This window comes from Drosophila tropicalis, unplaced genomic scaffold, assembly GCF_018151085.1.
Source record: "Drosophila tropicalis isolate 14030-0801.00 unplaced genomic scaffold, ASM1815108v1 contig_993, whole genome shotgun sequence".
NCBI lineage: Eukaryota > Metazoa > Arthropoda > Insecta > Diptera > Drosophilidae > Drosophila > Drosophila tropicalis.
In genome coordinates, this window is record NW_027173497.1 from 1,135,724 (window position 1) to 1,159,312 (window position 23,589).

General features: G+C 37.2%; 1 protein-coding gene across 1 annotated transcript in view; it reads right to left on the reverse strand.

The window, feature by feature from the left end:
* The window catches only part of LOC137586411 (Ig-like and fibronectin type-III domain-containing protein 2), a 99,827-nt gene extending 76,549 nt beyond the window's left edge, over positions 1-23,278 (reverse strand). The window contains 1 exon segment of the mRNA XM_068302432.1: positions 22,805-23,278. The gene's annotated coding sequence lies outside the window, so the exon portion shown is untranslated.
* Positions 23,279-23,589: the final 311 nt, after the last annotated feature.

Here is a 23,589-nt window from a genome sequence, read left to right on the forward strand (position 1 = left end):
CCATCTGAAATTAAGAACTGTAAAGTTCTGAGGTGATTGCGTAATGTTCTTTGCTGGGTGAAATTTTTTATCTACTCATGCAAGCAGTCAAACAGACACCGACATTTATGTGTCGCATTAAATCAGTGGCCGGCACGGCCCACAGCCCGGACTAGGGCTTAGCTCTGCACAAAGCTGCCGTGTCACGTACAGTGGAGACGCTCGTGTAGCTTTGATAATGCACATAAGCCCAACAGTCGATTTTTCGGCATAACGTCTAATTTGTGAGACATCTAGCTGGATTCTGGTATATCTAATCAGAAATTTAATTAATCATTTCAAAGAGCCCGAAACAATCTAAATTGTACATTTAAATTTACCATCCATATAGGGGCACATTGCGTATACGTATTAAGTAAGTTACGTTGGAGCATTTACGTACTCCTTGAAGCTAATGGTAGGGATAAAGCCCGATAGAAACTTATTAACATATGGATGGCACATGGATTCTACCCTAGGTTAACTTTTATTATTACCATACTATAATTTGGTTATGGTCTACCAAAGACCATCTCTTTGTTTAAGCTTTTTGTCTTATTGGACGATAAATTAACACACATGTATAAATAACATACATATGAGCATTTGGCATATTCTATTTTTACCACCATGTTCATATTCTACATTTACCTTCAGTCCACGCGCTTAAAAAACTACAAGCACACGATTTTTAGCCAAAAAATCGCCGATTGGGCCCAACGTGCAGTGTCATTTCGGAAACACTTTGTGTCTGTGGCTGCGTGTCGACCGCTGTCATAAATATAGATCTTATTAACCTGCTGACATCAATTTTCACGCCAAATTGCGACTACCTCTCGAGGATATGAGTGTGTGCATCCCAAAAAAACGCAGGGTGCTTCAAATGCCATAGTTATTTAATTCAATGGGCCACAATTTTTTTAAATGGCAGAGTTCGAACGGCATTGAAATATACTCACAAATGTACATCCACTTAGCACACTATACAGTCGCATACAGGCAGACACACTCCATGCATGGATCTAAGTGAAGGAAATAAGAAGATTTGTAGGCGGTAAACGAAGAGTGAAATCAGCGTATCGACAGTCGTCCTTGTAGTCGCTGATAAGCTTCGATTTCCTGTGAAGGCGTCGCATACAGGAGTCATAAAGCATTTGTAGTGTGCCATAATCAGCTTTGAGAGTCTCGATAGACGATATTAACATACATATGAATGTACATACATACATATGTCCATATGTCCATATGGACTCGGACACGTACATAGATAAGGAGAATAAGGATCAACTTATGGACTAGTTATCTTTGCTGTTGGAATTATTTTTAGCGCAATAGGATGTCAGATGACTACCGCATCTTGTTTGTCAGAAAAAGATAATGATGGCTTAAAGTGTAAATATCTGGAAAGCACTTAGTTGGCATAATTTATTTACCCGACATTATTTTGCTAACAAATTTATCAGATAAGCATTTTCGACTTTTTATACCCTTGCAAAAAGGGTATATTGAAGTTAACACCATACAACAGCATTAGCGGCTGCAGCAGCATCAGCCGCAGCAGCGTCAGCAGCAGCAGCGCCAGCATCAGCGGCAGCAGCAGCAGCGCCAGTTGCAGCAGCGAAAGGGTCAGAGAGCAGGAGGGGCAGCAGCAGCGGGAGGGTGGTCAGAACGGGCCTGGAGGCCGAAGCCGGAGGTGGCTGGGTGGAGAACACGCGAGAGACATTACAAGAGGAATAAAACCATTATAACGTGAGATCGAACCAAAGTCTTGATGATTGGGTGGTGTGCGTGCCGTTGGGGGACGGAAATCAAATACTTGCTACTGCAAGGTGACCTCCTCAAATAAGAGGAAGTTAACTTTAATTTTGGACAGAAGTGTGCAACGCATAGAACGAAGCATCTCCGACCATACAAAGTATATATATTCTTGTCTATGCTATTATCGTGAAACTTAATATTATAGAGAGTTTATTACGCTTATAAACGACTGAGCTAAATTTCATAATGATCGGGTGACTATATCAAATAGCTCCCATAGGAACGATCGGTCAAAAACAGTGACTTTGATCAATATCTTCGTTATTTCCTATGATTGTGGGCCATTCTTTCGCAAACATAAGCCTTTTTATATAAAACGTTCTTCCATATTGATGGCTAATAGGTAAGGAAAGAGTTACCAAAAAAGTTGCAAGGGTATACAAACTTTGACGCGGTCGAAGTTAGCCCCGGCCCTCTGGTTTTTTATTTATTTATCGCATGTATAAACCACGCACCCATAGGGTGAAATGATATATTAAAATTGCCAAAATGGATGTATAAACGTATTTTACTAGTCGGTCCATAATGTCCAGAGGTGGCCGTAGTGTCTCGTGTGTTTGTAAGAGTAAGCGAGATAGCGTACACATTTGGACTTCGCAGGTTATAACAGATGGTCCAAGTGGTGCATGGTATACCCAAGGCGGGATGACGACTTACTTACTTCATTTCACTTGGTACACTACATATGTACTTTATTTTTTTTTCATTCCTTTACTACTTTTTATTTTGGTGCTTTTTTATTCATTGACTTCTCTCGCAGGGTGGGAAGTCTATTTCGAAGGGAAATAGGAAGAGGTTGATAAATATACATATATCCACGTCAGCTTTTTTTATTAGACACGATACGCATAGAGAGACAACTCTGGCAGGCAAAAACCGTGAAAAGAGACAAAACGGAAACGGAAATCTCGGCACATCAATGCGGGACTATTCATGACAGTCAAAAGCTGTTACGCCAAAGTTGGGCGCTGGGCGAGTGTGAATCTGCGTGAACGCGCAATGCGGAATTATTTTAAGCGATGCCAATGAAAAAAGTTCCACATTGTCCACAATTTTAATACGATTGTGTGGTCTAATGAATTAAAGGTTAAGCTAACAAAAAACCAAAGAAGAAGATAAATGAAAATTAAAATAGGGGATGGGGATAGATAAAACAAACAGGGAACGAGAACAAATCAATGGCGACTTCAAAAGGCAATACCGATGTGTGTGTGTGCAAATGCAGAATACAAAGCCAGCAGTGCACACTGGGCCAAACTACGAAAATGTTGGCGAAAATTGCATTTTTAATGGTAAAGCATAGGCTGAATGATTCAGCCCAGGGCGAGCGATAAAGGTTTCATTTTTATACCCTTACAGAGGGTATTATAAAATTTGTCAGATGTTTGTAACGCGCAGAAGGAGTCATTTCCACCCCTGTAAAGTATATGTACTTATGTATATGTTCTAGAACAGCATGAGAGGGTGAGCCGATATCGTCACGTATGTCTGTCTGTCTCTCCGTCCGACCGACTGTCCCTCCTTCGGTGCAAATATATGTACTTCACGCCGCCATCTTAATCTTTGTAAATTTTGGTATGTTGGTACAAATTTGGGCTCCATAGTCAAAAAAATACGACAGAATATCGGATTTTTTCTAGATTATGACGACGAACGTGGGCGTGGCAAAAATCTCAAATATATTATAACTAAGAGGAGTCATCCGCTTGGACGGATGGATATGGCTATAGAAACTCGTTGCATTGTGCAAAGGTAATCATCGGTCTCTGGTCTAAACAACAGTTTGTCTCTTTAACAACAATTTGAGTCCAAAATAAATAATAAACCAATATTCACTATTTATTTAATTTAATGTGCTTCGCGTAAGCCGCACTACCCTCTCCAAAAACCCTTGACAGTTGGTGGGTAAGCATATAAGATATAAGGTCGTCTCGTCCGAGCAAAAGCCTTGTTTCGGTTTTGGTACCTTATTGCTTTTGCTTGCTTATGAAATATTTGCTTATGACTTTGACAATCAAGCGAACAAAAGCAATAAGGTACCAAAACAAAGCAAGACTACCTTGTATTCTTTTAATATGGTGTTTGGTATGCCGAAGTTGGCGACGTCTTACTTACGAGGGTGGTCCGATAAGTACTTATCCTCACCGTCCGATGGCGTCACTATCGCAAGAAGTCTTTGTAATCGTATAGAACCTTTTTGTAGACGACTAATCTCGAAATTTCAGTCGAATCGAGTTTGTGGTTTTGTTTTGACTCCGTGTAGAAGCAAACGTATGCACTTTTTTTAGAAAAATGGAAAAAGAGCATTATCCGTCAATTATTCGATTCTTGTGTTTGAAGGGAAATCAAAGAGCGGGTGGATTAACAACTGGTTAAAAGAGTTTAAGCGTGGTCGCACGTCGGTTTTTTAATGAGTTATATCCTGCATGAAATTATGGGCATGAGAAAGCTGTCGGCGCGATGGTTGCCGATATTGCTCGCTCCGGACAACAAGGGCAACCGTGAGACCATGGCCATGACCATCTGCAGCCCCATTCACCGTATTCTCCAGATTTGGCTACACCTTTTTTTCAGATGGGAGGCTACGTTGAGAAACAAATCGACACTTCTCCAAAATTTTCGTATTTCATTTGAACGCTAAGATAACTTATCGGACCACCCTCGTAGTTTATTGCTATGCTTGTGGTACTTAAATTTATATTCGGATGTTTGTAAATGCATTTGTATTTTTATTGACTATCCAATTGTAATATATGTATGTATTTATCCACATTTATATATGTATGTACATTTGTTTGGTTTTAAATCAGAAGCTTAAATCGTTAAAACCTCAAGGTTTAGTGAAAGGTAACAACTGTGTGCAACTTCATTCAGTAATTGAGTGATTGATTGTAATATTCGCTTCTGTACCATAAGTTTATGAAAAATATATACAATGTGATTAAATGTTTGGCCTAAAAAAGGGTAATAGATTTTCGTTCTTCTGATTAGCCTCTTGCACCGCCAATTAAAAGTACATAAATGGAAGACTTATCAAGATCGCTTTACTGTTGAACAGCCCTTACTTAAGCCTCATAGTATCTTAGAAGTGGGACCAGCTACATAATTGACCTTTTTTCTTAATATCAAGAATTGTTCGTAGTGCAACAGTTTCAGTAGGAACTGGTTGCCAAATTGATATTAATTAGGACAGCCTTCCACCCTCGAGCCAGGAGGCGAACTGTCAAAAAGAGGAAACGAAGCGTAACGGTAGCTGTCAGCGTTTGCCCATTTTCATTCCAATCTCCCTTTAGCCAACTGCTTCTACAACCACCCAATCGCACTTGATAAGCATGAAAGAAATCCTACTACAGTCGTCGTATCGTTGTCTTAACAATTTTCTAAATTAATTATATATGCGTCGTGTGTTGTAAGCTCCCCAAATAAGATGTATGTGTGTAGATATGTATGTACAGTGCGTACGAGTGAGTATCGTAAGACACCACATGTGTAGTCATACATTTTGAGTCTAAATGCGATAAATGTTTCAATGTCACTTGTTTGAATAATTTTTATTTGGCCGGAATACGGCAAAGGTCGGAATTTTGATGTTTTGTTGAGTTACAGCCATAGATTTTCCCTACAAAAGCATGTAGCCAATGCACAAAGGGCGGAATTGCCAAAATGGCATGCCAAGTGGCATAAAGTCGAAAATTTTGTGAAAGCAAGTTAGAATTATATTTCAGTGTATTCAAACTAGAGTCCCTAAATGGAAAAAATCGATGATCTCTTTCGCCAAACATGCAACCCTGTCACTCTGATCAAGCTTCAGAGTCATGTGATTAGACAGCTGATGCCTGCGACAACATTGGCGGGAAATGTTTATTCACTTTGAGCGCTTTTACTATATTTTATATGTATATGTGTACTGTTTTGTATTGTCCAAAAAGATAGAAAACCAAACACATTTGTTCATCTTCTGTGGACTAAAAACTAACCTTCTGCGTGTTTCTGGACGTGTGGATCGACAGCGGCCGCAACTCTGACGTTCTTGCAAACTGTATATTTGGCCAATTGACGGAAATAAAAAATATAAAAATTGTTGTACTTTATATATAGATCTTATACTTTCCTTTGTGATCGCGTATACACACTGTTGCCTTATATGGGCTATTGAGGTAGGCGTGGTCATATGAACTTTTAATTTTGTTTCAATATTTAAAGTGATATTCTTTTCAAATATACCAAGTTTTAGCTCAATATCGGCGTTATTTGACATTATGCCACTTATTTGGCAACTCCGCCCAGTGTGCAATGTAATATTTTATTTGTCTTACATTATTAACTTAGGGCCGTAAGATGAAGTATTAATCAAATAAGTAATTTTAACAACAATATCTCAGTGAATAACGAACTTATTGATAAAAGTCACTCTTCTTTCCGATTGTCCCTATGACTATATGAATCCGAACTATGCCTATATGAAGTCATCGTGCTGATCAAGACAGCCATGGGCAGACAGCCGACCGCTTGCAGGAGCTGTTTCGTTTAGGGCTTTCACTGTATACTCGGATATGCTTCCTTATACACTATGCGCCAAAAATTATGCGAATTTAAATGTCATACTTCTCTTCTAGTTTAGGTAGACACTTTAATTTCAATGTACGAACCCCCTTTAAATCGCATTTATGGTTCCGCCTATGGAGTTTAAGATTAAAAGTCTTTAGTCTCATTCCACTGAAAACTGTGTCACTAAATATGGCTGCAGTTATTGTTTAGTTGCTGCTAAATGCTCTTGCCAAGACACTCAAGTGGCACACACACACACTTTGCTGACATTTGAGAAACTGTCAGTTAGTCAGACAGTCAGTCAGTCAAGCGTGCAACTCTTCCCAATTTTTAGCATTGGCCCAGGGGCTTGCCATCAAAATGTTGACATACGGCACTTCTACAAGCTAGCTGTGGATATCAGACACTCTATACACAGGTATATGCATGGCTTCAGCGTTTAAGACATTGGGAATTTTTATCATTTATCCGTCTCCGACCCTCCACAGATGGTGACACACTGATTTCGATTACGACTCATGCTAATAATATAGACAAGCTGATAGTGGACCCTATTTTGAGGACATCTCTTGATGACATAGGTCACGACTCACTCATTATGATAATATCACCACTTGGGAATTGAACATCGCAAGTTTAAATTGCCCAATTAATGTCTGATAGAAATGAATCGTATTTATTATTTCATCTACCCAACTCATAATAATAATAGAATATTTGTTTTATATACTTATATATATTTTTGTATTTGCTTCGGTTAAATGATTTAAGTCAGGCTATATTATATATATGTATGTATATACGTAACTAAACAACTACACACACATACACACAGTATATTAATTTTTATCTCAAAGCTGAATGGTGGCATGACCTTGGAGTGTTAACAACATTTGCGATTTTTTTTTTTTTTGATGCTATTGTTGTTGTCGGATAAGCTCATCGCTATTTGCCGTTGTCTCAAGTGGGAAAAAAAGAGACTTAACATTTATTATTGTAAATGAAGCAAGTAAGTCGACTCGTCGACTCGGGTATACCATACACCAGGTGAAACAAATTTTTTTAAATTTCGAAAACCAAATGTACATATGTATGTATGTCTATTAAATTGTTTTTACATGTTTCATACTATGTGCTATCTCGCTCACTCTACGAACACACGAGCACTCTAGCGCCGCTACTAGCCAACGGCCAATTCTGGCCTTGTGGACCGCGTAGCAAAATACGTTCATACGCATATTTTGCATGTTTCTAGTCCGATTTCAATAAAATTTGGTAGTTTTGTAGAAATAGATAAGATTAATTAGTCTGCCAAATTTGAATGCGATAGTCAAAAAACTACAGGAGAAAATCGGTTTTTTCTTAATTATGGAGGCGGAAGTGGGCGTGGCAAAATATGAAAATATATATACTCTGCGCGAATACTAAGCCAGTATACATACTAAATTTGGTGACTTTAGCTTTGTTTGTTTTTGATAAAATCAGTTTTGTTTGATTTGCGGGGGCGGAAGTGGGCGTGGCAAAATTTTTAAATAGCCAGTTTCTGCGCGTCTATTAAACTAGTCTGCATACCAAATTTGATGTCGGTAGCTGTCATAGTTTTTAAGAAAATCAGTTTTATGTAAATTCCGGGGGCGGAAGGGGGCGTGGCAAAAAGTTTAAACAATTTGTTTCTGCGCGCCAACTAAACGAGTATATAAACCAAATTTGATGTCTCTAGCTGTTATACTTTTTAAGAAAAACAGTTTTATGTGATTCCTGGGGGCGTAAGGAGGCGTGGCCGAAATTCCAATTAACTCTGAACATGTGCATACTACACGAGTATACATACCAAATTTGGTGGCTCTAGCTCTTATAGTCTCCGAGATCTGCGTGTTCATACGGACGGACGGACGGACGGACGGACGGACGGACGGACGGACGGACGGACGGACGGACGGACGGACAGACGGACATGGCTAGATCGACTCGGCTATTCATCCTGATCAAGAATATATATACTTTATAGGGTCGGAGAAGCTTCCTTCTGCCTGTTACATACATTTTGGCGACTTTAATATACCATTTCACCCTATGGGTGTATGGTATAAAAATTAATAGAAACTGATTGTATCGGAATCCTATATGCATGCATACGTAAGTATGTATGTATGTATGTACATCGATGTATATTGATATGTACACTTGTATTTATTGTTATATGTATTTGTGTAGTAATCGTCAGCAACACTGAAAGCGATTTTAATTATTTACCTCTGACTGAATTTTCCTACTCTTGGCATCAATTTTATTGCAATCGATCTCGACCCGTTCCATAGTTCATTTAGATTCAAGTTGGCTTTTGTCAAGCCCTACCCCCATTGAAACATTTGTAACCATCAAGTGGATTAAGAACTCAATGATTCAGTGTTTCGCATGATAATAGCAGTCACAATATAAACTCAGCCGAGAAATCTATGCAGGTTTATCTGTCGACTTGTGCAGGTTGTCTGTATAGACAGTATGACTGCTACCTGTCTACCATTACCTTGGAGATACTGACATACTCTTCCAACCATCTGTGAGCATCATTCAAAGCTAAATCTTTCTTCGCCGCTTTTTTAATGGTTTTTATAATAAATAAATTGTACGTATGCAAAACTATTGTTATAAAACAGTTCATAAACCAAGGTCAGCAGAGCTTTTTCTGTCCCCCTTTTTTATTCCCCCACTAAAAAACTATTTCCTGATCTAGTTTGTAGTGGTAGCTAAGTTTGTAGACACAGTAATCAATCAGTAATCAGTATTCAAGTAAATTAATTACTATGCAGCCAATGTATGAAATGTCGCCAACATTAATGAAACAGAAGGATCAAACTTTACATCTTGATCGGCATCAACAGAGGAGTCGATCGAACTTCTGTCCATTCTTATGACATCTAGAACTCGGAGACTATGAGAGCTAGTCCTATGGCACTTCCGCAGTATACCAGCTATTACGAAGAAATTGCACCCCAATACTTAATTTCTACCATCAAGCCACATTTTATTCAATAAGGACGATATATTTTGTGTAAATCATAAAGTTGGCCGTAGCTGCCTGTTGATTCGTAAGAATGAGATTAGAAATTTAGGTCTTACAACAGGTAATAAAGCAAAGGGCCTGCTTCTGCAAGCCACAATGAAGAATGTTGTTTTATGTTTATTTTTATTCTATCTATTTGGCTTTTTTGGCTAATTCCAGGCAAACCAAACTTCAAAAAGGTCCTTTATCTGCAATACATACAAATTTACAAGGGGTAACATCTCATGTGAGTCTGCCGTGTTGTTCTTAAACATAAATAAATAACCATAAGGTACGGGCTAATTTCAGCCATGTCGAAGGTTGTATGCCCTTACAAGTTTTTCTCTTACTCGCTGATTCCCTACAGGCGTTAAAGCGGAAAAACGTTTTATGGAAACTTTCCCAATTCGGGGGAAGAACGGCCCACAAACTTAGACTGGAGCAATGCGGCACATTCATCGTACACATCACATATGTATATAATTTAATCGTATGTCTCTATAATCCTATTAATATTTATAATATAGTCATTCGATTATCAGATTTATGGATTGTTATATTCGTACGTTGTTTGGTAATATTTTCAAAAGAAGCACAAAAGTTTTTCTGACCGAAACTGACAAATAGTCATACCCTGCTGTAAAATAAGTATATTAATTTTGGTGAGAAGTGTGCAACACATAGAAGCAAATGTCTCCGACCAGCTTGACAAGAGGAGTTAGTAAGAATATGTCTCGGAGATGCTTCCTTCTATGCAGTAGACACTTTCGACCAAAATGAATATACCCTGTTTTGCAAGGTGAAGCAACAGAAAAAAAATATAAATTAATAAAGCCATGATTTCATGATTTTGTCAACCATTTTGGGTGCCCTAGTGTGTTGGTTTCTTGATTCAAATTTAATTACTTAGAGGAAATTATAAACCAAATTGGCTTTTCGGTAGGTTTCTTAAAAGTAAAAACCTTGAAAGCGCACGCAAGTGGAAACATTTTCCCAGTTTCCAGCAACAAAATATATGTATCTTATTAGAGGCAACGAGAAGTTTGGGATTTTAGTATTGATTTTAATGCTATTAAAAGGGCCTTTCTTTATGCCTTAACATATCTGTACGAACATGTGTATTTAATTGCACATTTAATGTGCGGTATCCCTGGCGTGGAAATGCTGCTCATCGATTAGGTTTTTGGTTCATTGGGATTACGAAGAGAATTTCATAATGAGGAATAAATTAAGTAAATAAGTCGCTTCGCCGACTTGGGTATACCATACACCAGGTGAAACAAATTTTTATACCCTTGCAAAAAGGGTATATTAATTTTGGTCAGAAGTGTGCAACGCATAGAACGAAGCATCCCCGACCATACAAAGTATATATATTCTTGATCAGCACGACGAGACGAGTTCAACTAGCCATGTCCGTCCGTCCGTCCGTCGGCCCGTCTGGATCAACGCAAACTCCTCCTAGACCGTAAGAGCTACAGATCTGAAATTTTGCACGTAGGCTTGTATATACTGTATATCTCGGATTCAGCCGGATCGGACCACTATATCATATAGCTCCCATACAAACCCCAAAGTCACGAACAGTGACTTTTCTCAATAACTTTGTTATTTTCTATGTTATTATCGTGAAACTTAATATTAAAAAGTTTATTACGCTAATAAACGACTGTGCCAAATTTGATCAAGATCGGATGACTATATCATATAGCTCCCATAGGAACGATCGGTCGAAACAGTGACTTTTGTAAATAACTTCGTTACTTTTACCGCGATTGCTTTCAAATTAAACATTTGTTAGTTTAGTATATCTGTTAATGACTGTGCCAAGTTTGATCAAGATCGGGTGACTATATCATATAGCTCCCATAGGAACGATCAGTCGAAAACAGTGACTTTTGTAAATAACTTCGTTACTTTTAACGTGATTGTTTTTTGAAATTAAACATTTCTTAATTTAATATATCTGTTAATGACTGTGTCGAATTTGATAAAGATCGGGTGACTATATCATATAGCTCCCATAGGAACGATCGGTGGAAAACAGTGACTTTGATCAATATCTTCGTTATTTCCTATGATTGTAGGCCATTCTTTTGCAAACATAAGCCTTTTTATATAAAACGTTCTTCCATATTGATGGCTAATAGATAAGGAAAGAGTAGCAAAAAACTTGCAAGGGTATACAAACGGTCGAAGTTAGCCCCGGCCCTCTGGTTTTAAATTTCGAAAACCAAATGCATGTCACTCTACAAACACACGAGCACTCTGGCGCCGCCACTAACCAACGGCCAATTTTACCCTTATGGATCGCGTAGTAAAATACGTTTATACGCATATTTTGCATGTTTCCAGTCCGATTTCAATCAAATTTGGTAGTTTGGTAGAAATATATAAGATTGGTCTGCAGAATTTGGTTGCGATAGTCAAAAAACTACAGGAGGAAATCGTTTTTTTCTAAACTATGGAGGCGGAAGTGGGCGTGGCAAAATATGAAAAGATTTATACTCTGCGCGCATACTTAGCCAGTATACATACTAAATTTGGTGACTTTAGCTTTGTTAGTTTTTAAGAAAATCAGTTTTATGTAAATTCCGGGGGCGGAAGGGGCGTGGCAAAAAGTTTAAACAATCAGTTTCTGCGCGCTAACTAAACGAGTATACAAACCAAATTTGATGGCTCTAGTTGTTATACTTTTTAAGAAAAACAGTTTTATGTGATTCCTGGGGGCGTAAGGGGGCGTGGCCAAAATTCCAATTAACTCTATATATGTACATAATACACGAGTATGCATACCAAATTGGCTCTAGCTCTTATAGCCTTCGAGATCTGCTGGTTCATACAGATGGACGGACGGACAGACGGACATGGCTAGTTCGACTCGGCTGTTCATCCTGATCAAGAATATAGTTACATACATTTTAGCGACTTTAATATACCACTTCACCTTATGGGTGTAGGGTATAAAAAGACTCATTAAATTTTGTTTAAGGTTGCCATAATTATTAAATTATTAGCTATAAGCATTTGTTCCCACATATATAGATACAATTTCGTAGACATAAAAAGGCTCTATAGATCTATCGCTTGAGAAACTTTCAACGATTTAATAAGTTGAAAGTATGTACATGTGAGTGTGAGTTAAATTCAGATCCGTTGAACCTATACATTTCGAACACGTACCGAAAATTTTAAGAACAAAACTGCAACAAAAGCACCAGGAGCAGGAAGATGATCTGCCTCTGCACTTACACTTGAATGCACATACAGGCGGCATTTAAATACAATATGCAAATGCATGAACAACGTGAGCAAGCAAATCCAAGGCACACTGTGAATTCTTTTGGGTAGTTCAAGAATTATGGAAATGGACGCGTCTTATGTGTTGCGTATTCGCTGCCATTAAATCCTTGCTGCTGCGCTTCCTTCGAGCGCCGACTTCTTTGTCCCTTCTCTGCCGCGGTCCCGTTTACTCTTTTTCCGCGCACTCGTTTTCTTCGGAACGTGGTGTGAATGACAAATTACAAGCCGTAACAAGCAAACGAGCAAGCGGGTGGAAAAAGGAACCAGGGGGCCGGGGCTAACATTGGCCGTGCCGAAGTTCGTATACACTTGCAAATTTTTAGTTGCTCCTAGCTAGCTTTAGGTATCCCCTAAAGCATGCAATTTTATCGCATACATATGTACTCTATAGGCATTCCTTTCGGAGCCAATTACTGTATTAGCCCTATAAGGCTGGCCATGAATTATACATCGACTGTAGCTTGGACAGGCTTTAAGGAGTTTGCCTCGATTCAAACGGACAGACGGGGAAACGGGCGTGCCTGTCTGAAGTCGTCTCATTGTGCTGGTCAAGAATGCGTATACTTTTTATGGGTGAGTTACAAAAAAATAATGTACCCTTTCGGCAAGGGTATAAAATGCGGACAAGTGGATGCGACGATAGCAAAAGCAGCAGCAACTTTTTAAACGATTTATGCAACAATGAATATAAAAGCAAACAATGGCCACAAGAGTGTAATGGGTGCTCGTGCCCGGGCGTCACACATTCCGAGTGCCGAGCACAAAGACCGAAAACTGCTGCATTTTAAATAGTTGACAATAACAACAATAACACCAACAATAACGTGTTTTTGGGGCTAACTCTGTATGTGCGCATACTATGTGTGTGTGTGTGTGTGTGTGTGTGTGTGCACAATTAGGGCGCTCCCAAGTCAGCAACTCCAAGATAAGGTGAAGGCGCTATAAAAAAGGCGAAGGTAACCGGCCCTAACAATAAATGCACAACAAAAAGGATCCCTTACCCTTGACTGCATTTGCTATTTTAATAATTGTTTCAAGATATGATCTTGGCGATTGTCTCCGCTCAAAGCTCAACCATAGCAAATGCCATCAAAAAACAAAAAACTTAAATTACTCATCTTTAATTTAAATTTCGAAGAACCCATGTATTCCGCGGTCTATGTTCTTCGTATATTGTTAAGTTCCCAACTTTTGTTTTCATACATAACCTCCACATAATGACTATCACAATACCCTTTCTACTTCTTTCCAGTTTTAACAACTTTCCCTTTGAATGACCTTTGGCTGTAGTTTGTAGCTAGGTCTAGCATTTAATATTACCTACATACATGGCAATTTTAAGCATTTGCTCAATCCTTTTGGTATTTGTAAGTCTTTTCGAAGCCTTTTAATCATAAAACTTTTATTGTTCTTGATCAATATTCGGGAAAAACAAAAGAAAACTTATAATCCAAATACGTATGATGAAACGTAAAAGAATATCAATGCAGTAGATGTCGAGTTTAACGATACTCAAAGCATCAGCATGAATATGTTTCATTTTTATAACAAATATTCGGACTAACCATTACTAAACAAATTAGTTCAATTACATTAAACCTGCCCGGGATTCTCTTTGTCTTCTATTTTTGCTTACTTTTGTATTTCGACAGCTTCCCATAACAACATAAACGAACATATTAATGAGAGAACTTGCAATTGATTCATATAACATGACTATTCTTGGGTCCCGATTTTAATATCATTTGGTATTTTGATAGATTTTAATAACACGTTTTACTGTGCTAAATTTAATTGCAGTAGTTTAAGTATTGGGATTTTTCGGAAGCTACAATGTGTCTCCGATTACTTTGTTCGGAACTGGAAACGTAAACAAGTTTGATAGTTTTTGATTTTCTCGTTTGAGCAAAATTTTGTAATTCCAACATCGCTGGCGTTTTTGTCTCTGCCGTGGGTAAGAGTGTCCAAATTATTGGTTATTTGAGGGAAAACAAAAAACAAAAGCTAAAAAAAACGCATTTACCAAGACCAAGAATAAAGCCCTTGGCGGAATACCCAACCGACGAATTTCGGAAACACAAAAGAAAAACTTAAACATTCTCCTACAGTACCAACATGTTCCCCACCCCACCGAGTGAAACCAATTTTTAGTCCTGGGGCGGCGTCCAGCATGCATGTTAAAATTTAAAAATATCCCTCCATTTTTCCTGGTATGACACAACTCCAGCAACTCTTTCGCCGTTTCACACAGACCTCGCCCACGAGAATTGAGTACTCAAAATTATATTATGTATGTACGAGTCGAGTAGAACAATGCGCACTCTTCATGCATACTACAATTTGTTTACTTGGGTCACTTTCTTTTGTATTTCTGTTTATTAAGTACATTCAGATTCATACAGTCCGTATGGACGATTGGGAGGTCCCTCCCAGTTGTTTGCCTCTTGTCTTTCCTCATTCAGCTTTTTGGCCAAAATTACGCAAATTGCAATTATGTTATATTCCTTGTGTTTTTATACCATGCCTCCCATTGGGCAAAATGGTATATACATACATATGTAACAAGTGAGAAAAAAATATATTTGCAACAATCGATCAAAAGTTGGATGTTGGCCGTCATAGGCCAATGGGTAGCTCCGCCCCTACGGAATTGGCTACTTTCAGTCAGAAATAAAATTTTGTCTGTTAATAGACATTAAATTAGACATTAATTAAATATATCCGAGATCTAGGTTTTATTCTGGCTAAATCGACTTGGCTGTTAATGCTAAGTAAGAACACTTACTTTATCTGTTAGATGCATTTTAGCGGCCCTTTTCTTAGTACATGGTACACCGGAGTCGGCTATACTTTTTGCTTATTCCCTTTCTGCTAGTCTGGTTTAATGAGAGACTGGGTGGAGGTCTTGATGATAGCAGCGTGACCGCAGTGACAAAAGCAACTACAGCGGCGACATCAACAGAAAGAAGATGCACAGTGGTTACAAAGTAATCACTAATATTTTAATTTAAACTTTAAACCCGAATGTGGGGACCTTCAAGCTGAACCTTTAAAAGTATAAGCCAATACTCAAATAGGCAAAAATGTAAAAGCCTGGAAATTAAATATTCAGTATTTTTTCACAATAAAAATTCCACCGTAAAAACCCGGCGTAGAAAAACCCCTTTGGGTTAAGTGCACAGCAAAGCCAACAAAGATAAAATATATTCATAAAAAAGTTGACAAGTTGAAAATAAGGGGAAACCCGCGGCTGGAAGGGGGTAAGTTCACCCTTGCCATATGATCAGAGCCTTTTTTGTGCACTCAAGCACATTTTTCAAATGCCAAACAAAAAGTTTTTCGAGCGCTGGGGACCTTTTTTCATTTCGGGTTTGATTATTCCTCCGCATATTCGTTCCTTGGCATCTCGTTATAACATCCGCGCATATAACCCTATTATATATAATTGTCATCAGAAACTCAGACTCTATCAAGTTTTTTATACCCTTATAGTGCGAGCCGTGTCAAAATATTTTCAAATTCCAGCAAATAAGTTTCATTTTCACAAATAATTTTGTACTTTAAAATATGTTTGTACATTTTAAGAAGTTTCTCTAATAAGATGTTTATACCATGCACTCATGCTTCGGTTTGGGGTCGACCTTTTCCAATAAAGTACATGCAGTATGCCAAACAATTCTTTGCAGGAGCAAAGTTGGTACTTAAAGTTGGTTGGTACTGGAAATTCGCGGCTTAAGGCATCGGAACCAATTCGATATTTACATCAAAAAATAAAAACTACAATTTAAATTTAATGTTAATCAATGGAATTTGTAATATAGGCAGACGAATTTGCCAGCTTCACTTTGGTAGACCAACAACGGATACAAGGCTGTGTCCCATGTAAGCAAATCGTTTGGACAGTCTGTTATACAGACGGATGGGCGACCTCTTTCATACATTTTTGAGACTTTATTGTACTGTTTCACTCAATGGTATAAACACAGCTTCTGGGTGATTTGCTTTGTGATGAAGCCGTTGCAGTGTGCCTAAGCGCCAAGATAAACTTTGCGTCTTGTTGGGAAGACTGCTGCAGAACTTCTCAACCCCATGAGTGTATTCTCGTCGCGAGTTTTCACTTCAAATAGCTCGGGAATTGTGTTTATGGATGTGTTAGTGTTTCTGCATATACATATGTATGTATATCTATGTACGTATCTGATATCTATGCACATATGTACATACTACATATATACGTATTTGCATGTTTGTCTCGGAAATTATGGGCTGAACACAAACAAAAGCGGCAACGTCACTACTGCTATTCTCTTTACCCGGCGCTGGTGGTGACCTGCCTTAGAGATGCCAGCGTGAAAAAAAGCTACATATGTACATACATTTAAACCAAACAAAAATATCGAATGTTTTACTCTTCATTTACACTAAAACTTTTTTAAATATGAAATGCGAAATTTCGAAACTTAAAAAAAAATCAGCCAAGGCAAGCATGAATCTGAAATATACATTATTGACGCTAATTAAATTGGACACTTATTGATCTAGGCCCATTTTCATGTTAGAGGAAGATTAGGTATCCTTTCGGCAATCACAGACCAATCCAATAGTATGATTTATCAAATTATCACTATATCAAACAGTTGCATTGGAAACGGTTCCGTCTATATATTACTTATTGTACATGGATAAAAAGTTAAAATTATAATATACTCGTTTTAGGATAGCAGCATCGTCGTTGTTCATATTTACAAGGAATATCCATCTATTCCTCCCTTGGACAGTTTCAGCACCAATTTTATGTCATATTTGGGCCTGCGTGTGTGTGTGTGTGGCAGGCCTCATTTTTTCACACGTTACGGCTGGGGCTTTCGGCGTGTGCTGGTGGAACTGGTGCCGCCACTTCCTGCTCATTGCATATCCAACTTTACTTTTCGCTTTCAGTCGGAAATAATAATTGCAACATGGCGTTGACTCCCCAGCTGCAGCATCCAGAGCGAACATTAGCGAATCTTCTACTTGTGGCGCAAAATAGTGTCACTTGTGTCACAAGGCAACCAGAAACCGTCCGTTACTCTCCAACGCCAACCTCATCCCAAATCTTTCACCCTCTCTCTCAACGGAATTCTTTTCTTTTGACACTTTTTATACCCTTGCAAAAAGGGTACATTACTTTTAGTCAAAAAAGTGGAACGCGTAGAAGAAAGCTTCTCTATACAGAATATAAGCATTTTTGGTCAACAAGACGTCTAGACTCTAGATCAACACAAGCCCATCGAATATACAGCCGGATTTTTAGAGGTTTTGATCAATAACTTTGTTTTGATTGGTCTGAAAAGTTGTTTTGTTTCATTCACATGTGTAACTTAAAATTTTCAAATTATATTGATCACGGCGAGTTCGAAGAACACAAGAGTATTAAAACTTCAGCACGCCTGAAGTTAGCCCGTCCTTCTGGTTTTTATTCCCGTTTCTTTTTTATTTTTTTGCTGTGATGCTCATTTTCCGGCAGAACAAGGACAAAACCCATAGGCGTCGCCATCCAGAGCATCCACTTTTAATTGTTTATACCGAGCACCATGAGGCTTAGATAGTATGTTAAAGTCGCCAAAATGTATGTAACAGTCAGAAATGGCTTATCCGACCTCTTAAAGTATATCATTTCACATCATATTCTGACCGTCTGACCGTAAGTTCGTGCCTAGATTTCGGAGTATAAAAAACCTCACCAAATATGGTATGTAAAACATGTTTCAGCATCCTGTCCATTCCTATTTTAATGAAATAACTAAGTCGTCTTGCCGACTTTGACATAGGTACCACGTGAAGACCAAATATTTGAGTATTATATTATATTTTATAACATAGTAGTGAAGTTGTTTTTGGTATCACGACGCCTTTTTCAAATGAACTTCTCAAAAGAATCACGAAATGTTGAACTTGTCACTCCTAGTGAAACCAAACCGGAGCTAGAAAGTTTAATTAACTAAAAATAACCCAAGAAAATAGATATTACACGACTTTTTCAGAGGCCATGTTTTGGAAGAAGAAACCCAAATGTTCCTATCTTGGAAAAACTTTATATCGATGGAATGTCGCGAAAACTAACTGATTCCTTATTCGAAAGAAAACATATTTCGGGAGGTAAGCTGTTTGTTATTTGATTTGACACGTCATTTAACTGGTAAAACAGATATCAACGACAGATATTACATTCATGTAATCGAGAACTGAGAACTTTGGCTCTAAAAGAAAAAACAATTTTTTAAAGCTAATAGAACTTTTAACTAACAAAGAGTTATGTAGCATCGGCTACCTATACAAAATTATTAGCAAAAATTCATTAAAATTTTAGCAGTTAACATATAATCCTAAAATAATTGGAATAATAGTCAATGCGACAATCGATATTTCGTTGGTCGTACAATGTATGTACAAATGGTATGTACAAAAGGCTGGAGAACCTGCTGAAAGGTTTCTAGCCAGTTCTAACTGAGCAAAGGAAAAGTTTTTTTAAATTAAAAAAATACGAGACGGGCCAAGAAAACTGCGATGTATGAAATAGTAACCGTCCCTGAGGTTTTAATAGGTAAATTTAACCTGGCGATGTCCTGGCGTGTAGTGGATACGCACCAAGTAATATGTATGTATTGGACCCACTTACGTATGTATATGTACCTTCAAGATAAAAGTATTACGTTTCGTCAAAGAAACCCCTGACGAAACAGCTGTGTTTGGAGTTCGATAAAAATTGCAGTGATCTAATGATTTCAATGACGAAAACAGAAAACGTAATTTTTCAAGACCAATACTGACACAGTAATTGTCAACTGTAAAAGAACGAAAGCTTTTATATCGGTTTATATATATTATTTTATCTATTGTGGGAAAACGTCTGTACGAACTAATCAGAAGGAACAAGCTATCACATTGCTAGTGCATATTTTCTGTAAAAGGGCAGCAGAAGAAGAAACTATTAGCATTAGCAATTTACGCCTGATACAGAAATCTCAAGCTTAGCAGCTAAGTTGATGCAGTCTCAGTTAGACGCAAGAGGCGATTTTCCTTCCTCGGGCTGAGACTTTTGATTTATAATTCATTGATAAGATAAGATTGAACAGATTTACAAAAAGAAGTTATGTTTACTACATGCACAACGGTAAGCACATATCGAAGGTGCAATCTGCTGTTGCAAACTTTGCTGTTCTTTTTTCCTTCATGAAGTTTGAATTCCCAACTACTTTTAGCGTTGAAGATATGGCATGTCCATTACAACTCCGGACTCTTAGCGAAGTCTGCTGATGATAGAACTTGTTGGTTTTTGAAACAGCTATACAGACAACCTGCTCAGCTTTTGTGCTGCCTACAATTAAAAATATTATAAATTATAAAGATTTATTGATCTAAAGCCAGTTTTCAAAAAGTTTTCATTTTATATTTATTTATTTATTTGGACATAACCGAAACCGTTTACTCCTTCTGTTATATTAACAAATAATTTCAATTGGTGCATGGTATTGCAAAATCGGCGAGACGGCTAATTTTATTTTGTTCAAAAATTTAAAAATTTTTAGTGATTTAATTTTTTGCAGTTTTCTTTAAAGTTATTGTTTCGACTATTTTCCGCAGCCCTACATAAATCCATATTGAACCATTGCTCAGGTGGCAGACAACTTGAAAAAAAAGAAAAAGCAATGCGCAAACAATTGAAATGACGCGAATGATTCAAGCAACTGCCACTTATACGAGGAGAGCTGACGAATATTCATTCTCCCACATTCCCGTCTCATGGTCTTTGTTAACTAGTCAACCATCCATGCATTAGTTCTTCCGTTTCAGCCATGATTTCCATTCTATTAAACTGTAACCATTTGTTTTCAATATAAGAATCGTCCATGCGCTTCGAATAAGAATTTATCAAATGTCTGTTATTTCGACGATATTGGTGTCACTGCAATCTCTATAGATTTCAAAAACGGTGGGTTTTCCAAGTCTTCCAAATAAAAGTTGGTGTTATCGAAATCTTGTCAAAGATTCATTCATTTTTTCCAGTTTCAGACCGACATTTACCCCGTCTACGCTTGGAAGAGCTGCCTACATTTTGGCGAATTAATTTACCATTTCAGTCTATAGGTGCATGGTATAAAAATGGGCCAACTACTCTCCATTTTGTTGATGTACACCATTTACCATTTATGTACTATTTTTTGTTGTCACTTTTCACTTTTATGCTTAAATTTATTTACCAAATTTTCCATTCATATGCAATTCTAGTTTCCCTACTAATTGACAACTTGTGTTCTTCGTCCTGTCAAATTGTAAAGCATTTGCACATTTGTGCATCGTATTTACACATCAATTTAAAATGCATGTATAAGTCTTATGTAAAATATTATATTTAAATAAAACAATTCGTTGTTGAGATTCTCAACTTTAAGGAAGTATCATATGTTTTGGAAAGTCTTATTCAATTGAATTTGCTGCATTTCATTTGTGCAGCCAATTCGAGTTAATGTGAATTTGCATTTTGGAAAACTTTCTCTGCCAAAAATCAGTTGAATTAAATGCCAAAAAGTTTTCCCCGTCGTATTTATTTTACAAATTAAAGTAAATTTTTTTGCAAAGAAGCTAATCGGCAATAGCAAGTATATCAGCAAATATACACCTAGAGAACGAATTTTTATATAAAAGACGTCAAAATGTATGTAACAGGCTGCAGGATGCTTTGTGGAAAGAAAAACAAGTAAAACAACTAAGTATATACTATAATATTGATTAGCAACAACAGCCGAGTCGGTCTGGCCTAGTCCCAGGGACTTTAAATTCTAGAGACACCGAATTCTGTTCATTTAAAAATAAAACTGAAATGTTACTAAAAGTTTCACTTAAGAGTTTTCCATTTTATAATTATTTTTCATATTTAATCCATACATACGGTTTCGGTTGGGTTTAGCAAATTTTGATTTGGCTTTTTTGCTTCACTCTTTGTTAATGGGAACAAAAATATGCGCTTGGCTTTGACTTTTTGTTTTTGCGCAAATTTTTCGAAAAAATTCATTCATTTCATTTCTCTCTCTATTTCATTTCAGAGGTATGTATGTAGTTGTGTTTTTTGCTTTTTATGGTTTTGTATTGTTTTGATGTGTATCGGGTTTTTTCGTATTGTGCTTTTCAAAGCACATTTTTGTTTGCACAGTATAAAAAATTAAAAACTTTTCTTTTAGTCATAGCAGCATGGCAGAACAGAAGCCAAAACAAGACTCTAAAACTTTTACGAATCAAAATTTGTTTGAGTCTTTTCTGAGGTGGTTTATACTTTCCTTTGTGTATCGTTTAAGAAACGCAGACACTCAGCGAAACCAGCGAAAATTTTCCAACTGTTTGTCTAAACCAAGAAAAACGTGACAAACACCGGACAAATTAACAAAATTATACCTCTCATTAAAGTTAAAAGAACAATTAGCGTACTTGTTCAATAATAATTGAAAAGAAAACCCCTTTCGTTGCTCAAATCAACCCGAATTATTAGTGAAATCATAATTTTTTGTTTTATTGGATTGGAATTTATTGTATCAGAAGCAATGCAAAAGTATTTCCATTTAATTTTTGCACTAGATCCAACACCTATGGAAGACAAATCTTTTTGAAATCGTTAATTCAAACAATTTTTTTTTTTTTGAGTGTACGAAAAGAAACGACTAAATTTTGTAATTTTCCTTTCTATGAGTGTTGGTATTGTTGTTGTTAGTGTTTTCGTGTGTTTTTTCTTTGTTGTTACTGTGTATTGTTGTTCAATTATTTTGATGTGCATTATTCACACTTGCTCTTCTTACAAATTCCATCTGACGATTTTCAAGAAGTTTTCCAAAAGGAACCAAAACCAAGCGAAGTCCATGGTAAACGGATTGAGCAAGTTGCGACTAATGCAATCTTAAAATACCTAACAATTTTTTTTTTGCAATCAAAATTTATGAGGCAATTATAAAGCAAAAAGTCTAAGCCTAATTGCTTAATTTCATTTGCATAAACAGTAAAAACACAAAAGCAAAAAATTAAAATAAAAAGTAGCTTTAAACCTACCCAAGTTCTTTTGTTGTTTTTTGTTGGAGTTTCGCAAGTATTGAGCTTGACTTGTTTTTATTATTTGTTGATTTGTAATTTCTGTTTTCTTGTTGTATTATTTATATACTTGTATATATTTTTTAACACTTCACTGGGTATTCAACAATTGATTTTTTCGTATATATTATATTTCCATTTGTTGGTTTGACTTTGACTTTGTTGCTGCAATCAATCTTAGCGTGTACTTAGTTCTCCAAAAAAAAAAAAAAAAACGTTAAAAAAATGTGTAGTATTAATGAGAGCTAGCTCTTTTGATTTTTAAACAATGAATTGTTGGCCTTGTTGTGGCTTAACGCAGCATACGAAAAGCTTAACCACGAGACGTAAAGCTTTTGTTTTGAAGATTTTTTTAGCACAAATATTCTTATATTCTCTTGATATTGTTTCTTGCTGCTTCTCGTTTTTATCAGCTCGATTGCTTTTGTGTGGCACTCCGTTAGACAACTGAATCTTGTGGCCAAAGACACCGCATTTTTATAGCACCGTAGCGAAAGCCGAAGCTTTAAGTCCGTTTCTGCGCAGGCGCTGAGTGAGTCGATTCGTAAAAAATATAAACACAAAGCAGCTGGCCGAGTCGATGTCGAGATGTGTCAGCTGTTCTATAGTTTATAGAGTCTAAAGCCGGCAACAACATGCCCCGTGGGGGATGCGCGGGGGCGGGGGGAGTTGGTATGCGAACGAAACGAGAAAATCAAAACAAAGCCAAGCTAAAGAGTAGATGAAAACGGTGTGGTCCGCTGAAA